The sequence below is a fragment of the Homarus americanus genome, unplaced genomic scaffold (assembly GCF_018991925.1).
Source record: "Homarus americanus isolate GMGI-L3 unplaced genomic scaffold, GMGI_Hamer_2.0 scaffold54302, whole genome shotgun sequence".
Lineage (NCBI taxonomy): Eukaryota > Metazoa > Arthropoda > Malacostraca > Decapoda > Nephropidae > Homarus > Homarus americanus.
In genome coordinates, this window is record NW_024751286.1 from 457,387 (window position 1) to 465,442 (window position 8,056).

An 8,056-nucleotide genomic window follows, 5' to 3' on the forward strand; every position below is an offset into this window, starting at 1 on the left:
TGGTTTTCTCCTCCTTTACCCATGGCTTTAGCGAGTTTAGCCAGAAGTGCTTGGACTTTTGTTGCTAAATCAACAGCGGCTTTGGCCGTCATGGTCCCCTTATTTGCGTTAGCATCTGCCATTGTGTTACAACAAATCAATACTACAGGTATACCCCACTGTAAATACAATACACGCACAGTGCTCACTCAAGACCCAAGGACTGGTACTGATTTTCTGCAATACGACTAACACTCCATGCATCAACTATTCAAACTACTGTTCAGATTATTAATCTCCCCAAAGATACTATTATGGCATCAAAAATTCACTTAGACACTTTGCCATTCACAGACTCAGTATGGTGCAACACTGCGTGAACACTTCACGAATTTCCGTACTCACAATTCTGGGTCCATACACTCGTATAACATTTTCCATATACCGTATCACCATAAGGTCCTCACATATATAATACTGTATTCTGAAAGTATACTGGCATTAGAGTTCACATAACATACGTTACACAAAATAATGACCCGTTAGCACCTGGTTAAAATAACTTTAAAATTATAGCGTATACATAGGAATATTAATAGTAGGAACTGTAAAATGCCCCGAGATATTAAGTAAATGGAATATATATCCTACCTAACACATAACTAAAGAATATTACAAATGCAGAATTAGCATCCACTTAACCTTTGCATATAGTGCAATGCTTCTGTTAGCACTCAGAATTAAAACACTGGGCACTCCCACGATGGAACATTTCACAACTAGTGCCACGGCCCAAACATGTATTCACTGTCTGTAAGTAATACTGAGTTAACAACAGAAAAAAAAATTTGGGCAGATTGTTACATATCAAAATTCTTCCACTATTAATGAACCTTATTCACACTCTACAAGTTATTGTTGCAGGTTTCCTTTTACTTTAAACAAGACTTTTCTAACCTAACTCCAAGGTATTTCTTTGAACTTATTTCACTCTCTCTGCAAACCACCACAAAAAGCTGTACCTCGGAAAAATATGGAACAAAATTATTAGCAATCTGAAATACTCATTAGTTACAGTGGAATGGTTATTAAATACCCGTACAGAGAAATGGTTATAACTCAGTTAAACTACAGTATCACAGTCATTCCTCCCAACTCGATACTATGTTCATTACATCACCATAGCTGCCACCATTTATGAGGGCTTGAGCTGCCACCATTTATGAGGGCTTGAGCTGCCACCATTTATGAGGGCTGCTACTGCCACCCTTCATGAGGGCCTGTGTGCCAGTAACAATTCCTTTTACTCTTATATATCACCATTGGTAGCGTGACGATAGGAGGCTCGTGGGTAGGTGTAATGATAGTATCAAGCAATAGGGAAGAAATAACGGTAAATACTGTAGGTAAATAATATACACAATTATACAAATACAAAGTTTATTTAAACATGAATATGAAATTAGAAGAAAGAATTGGTTTGTACTAACAGACGAAATCTATTACTAGGCCCTCAGGCTCAACATACTCACACCATTACTGGGTGGACATATTCAATACACTTCCAACCCTACTGGGTGGACATACTCAATAGCACAACTATGATAGTCACTTAGCACCATAAATACTAGGCAACTGCCACTACAACACTCAGTCGTCAGGAGTGATACTCAAGCAACAGCCATGGGGTCCAGCCACCATGGAGTACTATCTGACGAACTCTGGAGATCCCAGTGGGTTAATTCCACCACACAAATATAGCCCTACTGAGTTAGACACTCATCCACCAATGATGGGGGCTGGTAGTGGTGTGTGGCTTGGTGGTCCAGGGTCACCTCGTGGACCGAGCGTTAGGGCCAGACGAGCCAGCTATGGGGGCTATAGGTGGTCTGAAGTGTCTGACGGCCGGGTCTCACGAAGGTAACTGATCCTACTGGACCTCGGACATGTCCCCAGACATAGTGGATACAACATCCACCCTACAGACACGGCCTAGGCTGCGTTAGGGACCTGTATGGATGAAGGGACGGGCACTTACTAACTGGTGACAACAACAACACGTTTCAGGGGACGTTAAAGACGTAAATATGACTTTACTCAGAGCATATCAACTACGTTACTGTAACACTTGCACAATCAACTATTAATTGGGTCAAATCACTTAAAGAAGGGCAAATTACAACACAGCGTGGAATGGCATACCTGTATGGATGAAGGGACGGGCACTTACTAACGGTTAAAATGCCCGCGGCGCCCTCACTCAAACTAGGCCAGGGAGTCCAGCTACTCCTATTCCAATGAATTAATTTACGGTACCCTCTGACGTTGAAATTGAGACTATGAACTCCTTTTCATTCTCTACTATTATCTTCACTAACAATGCTCTGACTCAGCTATCGAAAGCAAAATTAAATTGATTACAAAGGAATGGATGGCAACAGGTCCCAGCATACAGCGTCTGCTCCCATAGACAAAGGCGGGGGAAACAGAGAAAACGGGGGACGTTTCCACTGGGGGACTCGGAAGGTTTTGTGGACGTTTGAGCGTAATATGAATCCTTAAGGTTTTCAGGTTAGCTCTTATCATGACCATTACAACTGCGACAACCCGAAGGGAGGGAGCGGCCAGGACTACCATCAGTGTAATGGCCTCCGTCAACATATAAGCAGACAGTTCTTGTATAAATGTGGGCTAATTACATGTTATTATGTATTGTGCAGTGTAAACGATCAGAATTAGCTAGACTAGGAGTAGAGAGTCATATATCATCATAATTATCCTGTTATGTTCCACACAGGAATTCAAAGCTCATCTCATCATTTCCTGTCACGTTGTAGATGACATTCAGGTTACCTCCCCGGCCCAGTAAACCTAAAGAGTATGTATTTAAGTCACCAATATTCAAAGCCAGATTTAGACTGTACCTCACACCTGACAGATGTGTGAGTGACACCTCCAGGAAGTGAAACTAACAGGACGTAATCTCTCCAATCAACAGAACTAAGAGTGAAATCAGCAGTGCAATGGCCAGCCTTCACTTTAGTTCAAAGCGTGACGGCGATGGGGATTTCATACTTTTATAATGCTCCACCACAACGTTAGATTAAAGTGTTCCAAGGTTATTATCAACCATCCATGACCGGTACATTAGCACCTACGAAGACCTTCCCAGCCTGAGGAAGATCTTAAGGTTTAGTACGTTAAGATATATTTAGTTTGACTGGTTATGATAGATTTGGTTTACTATGTTATATTAGGATATATTCGTTTTGGTTGGTTAGGTTAGGTTTGGTTGGTTAGAAAATTTGGATATTTTACAATATGATAGATTAGGTTCTGTTGGATAGTCGAAATGTGAGTTTGGTTGAGAAGTCCAGACTGGGTTTTGTCAATTAAGTTCGACTGGGTGTGGCGATTAGTATAGATTGAGATTGATTGGTAAGGTTTGTGTAGATTTGGTTGGTTAAGTTGATTAGGTTTGGTTAGTTATCATAGATTAGGTTTGATTAGTTAAGATAGATTGAGATTGGATGGAAAGGATAAATTAGGTTAGGTTAGTTTGGGTTAGGAGAGATTAGAGTACCACAGATTGGGTTAGGGTAGGGTTGGTTAGGTTAGATAGGGACAAACTGTGTTAGTTTGTGCAAATGTGATAAAATGTGATTATTTCTATATTAAGCCTAACCTAACCTTAGTTGATATGAAAAACAAACAGCAGAAGTGTTGTTAGAACTCACCAACCTAACCAAACAAACCTACCTAACCTTACCTAACTTCCTAGCCAGCCACCCATTATTTGCTTAAATAGTGACAAAAAAATCGACCTGAGAATCTTGTGGCATCTCTCGTTGTAGTTGAGTTGCTAATTTATTAATATACTTTCTTCATTATTTAAGCAAATATACGAACATGTGGAAACTTCCCATGACCTAAAATAATGATGAATAAATTATTATAAAAATTCTAAGGTCAAGGACAAAGTTGGGCCTTTAAAGTGAGGGAGGGGGGAAGTGATCAATGGCAGTGAAGAAATAAGCAAAGCATTGAACAGCTACTTTTTATCAGTTTTCACAGAAGAAATTCGCGAGGAAATTCCAGAGGTGGAACTGATATTTAGGGGAAAGGAAGAAGACAAATTAAAGAATATCACTATCAGAAAAGAGGATGTTCTTAAGAGGATAAATAAATCAAAGAAGACAAAATCCCCAGGGCCGGATGAAATTTTCCCTCGAGTCTTGAAAGAGTGTAGGGAACAGATTAGCGGACCCCTCGTAAATTTTTTTACAAAATCATTAGACACGGAAGTTGTGCCAGACTTGTGGAAACAGGCAAATGTAGTACCCATATTCCAAAAGGGAGAAAGAGCATCAGCGTCAAATTACCGGCCGATCAGTTTGACGTTTTTTAGGAAAGTTTTCGAGGTAGTAGATAATGACGAAAATTACGATGTTATTTACTTAGACTTTTGCAAATCATTTGACAGAGTACCGCTTCAGAGGCTTCTGAGAAAAGTTAAGGCTCGTGGTATCGAGGGGAAGTTTTAAATTGGTTAAAATCATGGCTCACCGATAGAACACAGAGGGTCAGCGTAGATGGTGTTAAATCTGAGTGGGGCTGTGTAACCAGTGGGGTTCCCCAGGGGTCAGTACTGGGCCCACTCTTGTTCATAATCTACATAAACGATCTAGATACTGGGATCAGCAGTGACATAAGCAAGCTTGCGAATGACACCAAAATAGGGCGGCAGATAAATTCAGGGCAGGATGCAAATGCACTACAGGAGGATTTAAATAAACTGCAGGAGTGGTCAGGAAAACGGCAAATGAAATTCAACACCAGTAAGTGCAGCGTACTTAATATTGGAAGAACAAATACTGTCAATGTATACAGCCTTAACAACATCAACCTAGAGAAGTCGAAATAAGGCAAACAGAGTATTAGGTTTTATATCTAGAAGTGTAAGTAATAAGAGTGCAGAGGTCTTATTGCAATTATATCTTGCGCTAGTCAGGCCGCACTTCGATTATGTGATTTAGTTCTGGTGCCCTTATTATAGAATGGATATCAATTCACTGGAGAATGACGAAAATGATTCCGGGACTTAGAAATCTTCCATATCAAGATAGGTTAAAGAAACTAAACTTGCATTCCCTAGAAAGACGAAGAGTGCGGGGAGATATGATAGAAGTATTTAAGTGGGTGAAAGGAATCAATAAAGGCGATATAGATAAAGTTCTTATAATATCCGAGCAGGATAGGACTCGTAGCAACGGATTTAAGTTGGATAAGTTTAGGTTTAGGAGGGAGATAGGAAGGAACTGGTTCACAAATAGGGTGGTGGACGAGTGGAACAAGCTTAGCAACTTTGTAGTAAGTGCGGGAACTCTGGAAAGTTTTAAAAGGAGGCTAGATAGATTCATGGATGATAGAGAGTGGTAGTAACTCTCGACAGGAGCTGCCATGCACAGGCCAACCGGCCTATTGCAGATTCCTTATTTTCTTATGTTCTTATGTTTCTTATGTGGGGCCGCTGGATCTTTGGCTGACTGTACCTATACATACATGGTTGACACACATTCCTCTTCTAATAATCAATTCGGCATGATATTACTCGACACTCCTTGTCAACAGATTGTGAAAATGAGGCCATTGCCCTTACACCTCCAGAATCAGTGGAGGATGTGCGAGTACGTTTGCTCCGTCACGTCCTAGGCTGAGACACAACACCCGGCATGACCAGGACTGATCATACAACTGACAGGCAAGTTCAACAAGCGTTTAACTTCTGACACCAAAATAAACCACGAATACGACACCTGATCCTCTGAAGTGAATCTCTCGGATCTGATTTGAAGCAGCGAACACTGAGTTAATTTCACCCTTGGGTACAGGAATAAGTGTGAAATAGTCAGTAATAATACTAGCTGGATGGGATCTCAAGGCACAGTGACGTCATTTTATGTAGTCCAGAATTAGGATGGCGCTGCAGTCGTACTTTTGTCACGTCACGTTGTCGTCTGCATGTTTTCAAAATCTTAGACTACAGCCAAGAATAGCCATTTTTTTATTCAGTGTAGCTTCCACTCCTCAATCTGTTGTATATACTATGATAGGCTGTTCTTCATTATGTGTGATTCTTTTATTTACTATTTTTGGTTCTGTTCATCTTAGTTTTTATTGATTATTACAAAGAGGAAACAGTGTTGAAGGTTTCTCTTAATACGGAAAACTTTGAGGGACACTGAACTTTAGAGTAAAAGTTTCACTTCAAACATTTCCTAGTTAAGTTGCCGACTTGGGCTGGGCTTAATTCCTTCTCCTTATCTATTTAACTTAAACCTAATACAAACAGTCCAGCTACGCGTGTGGACAAAAATAGTCGGAAATTGTAGGATGAAATCAGTAAACAGATGTCACTCAAAATAATATATGCACAGTTGTGAACAAAAATACTTCGACAGGAAGGGACTGTAAGCTGTGCCTGCCTCAACTATTTCTTTTTCTGTTGTGTAAATAAAATCGCAGACTTCTAATCACCACTTATATGAAACAGTGCAAAGTCGCCACCTATACCCCCTACCCTCCCATACACCACCTCCCTCTCCCTCCCTGCCTGTCGAGTTCTTTTTATCCACGATTGTACATAATTATGTCACATTACACTGTTAACATAAAGACCAGTAAGTCATCCTCATACAAGACTTACTTACATAACAAGCCAAATTCTAACTGTCTCTTATTTTATAATTTATCTCAAGTTTTAGCTTTATTAAACTCGCCTCTCGACCTGACCCACACTCTGCGCCCAGGTGGGTTTGAAGTGGGCTTCGCAAACTCTTTTTTTTTTCCTATTTAATTCATGAGTATTTTTTTGTTCATCCTGGGTCTATATATAGCCATGTATAAATGTGCCTCGGGTGATGCTGGCCTTTTGAATTTATTATAAGAATGTAATGTACATACTGATGCTTTTTCAGTATGGCAAGAAATGTTACAAGTCTCCACCTTGGTATTCCGGGTCATGATTCTCAGTGTTATCTCGCAAGAATAACAGTTACGCTAACGGCTCTTGATCAGTGCAGTAATGATCGTAATTAGACGCCTCAGTAACAAGTAATGTTATAGGTCAAACATAAGATATCATAACCCTTCTAGCAAGACTTTACATTTTCATCAAGCTGTTCACTCAAGTTATATCAGCCTTTGTCTAAGCTTTTACTCATCACAGTGTGTTTCTCCTATAAGTGACCTCATGATAACGTGTTAATGTCTCAGTAATGCTTTACTTTACTGGTGTTAAGGTGTGAAGGAAACATAGTCTAATGCTTCCTTCACAATGTAATGACTTTGCTGCAGCAGTTGATCCAAGATATAGACTGTACTGGAGACAAGGGAGGCGTCAACTCACACCGGATGCTGCCTTGTAGTGGTGACCTTGATCTCTCGACTCTAACAACAGAACATTCTTGGTCTTGCTGAATACATTAAATATAGGCCTACCAGGTATGATTTCTTTTAGTGCATTCAGGTTTTTAACTCCTTCACTACAGGGATACTACTTTTGATATTGTATTTGGTTAAAGCCAGACGATTTTCCAGCTCAGGTGGGAGCCCGTACACAAGGGATTCAATCTTCCTTGGCCATACATATACTGTAGAGACATCGTCAGCTTGAATATTAAACTACTTTAGGTAAAAATATATATTCTAGTTCATCCTAGGAAAAGGTGGAATCGTCTCTTACATAAACCATCCCTCTCTCTGTCTGTCTGTTGGTCTCTCTCACCTGGTCACTGGGTCCCTACCAAGGTGCAGCAGAACACCCAGTAGACGCTCGTATATTCTCAGGTGGCACTGGGAGCCATTGTGTGGTGATGAGGCCCACTTGTTGTGACCGCGCCCCAGAATATCAGGTACATTGTTTACATGTGTAAATACATTCCACACTGTGTTTATACTGCACATTGCCTTACACAGTGCGCGTTTATTTTATCGTTGTAATGCACTATACAATGTTTTCATATTTTATATATGTTTATATATTATGCTATATGTAATGTTTATATATGGAAAATTT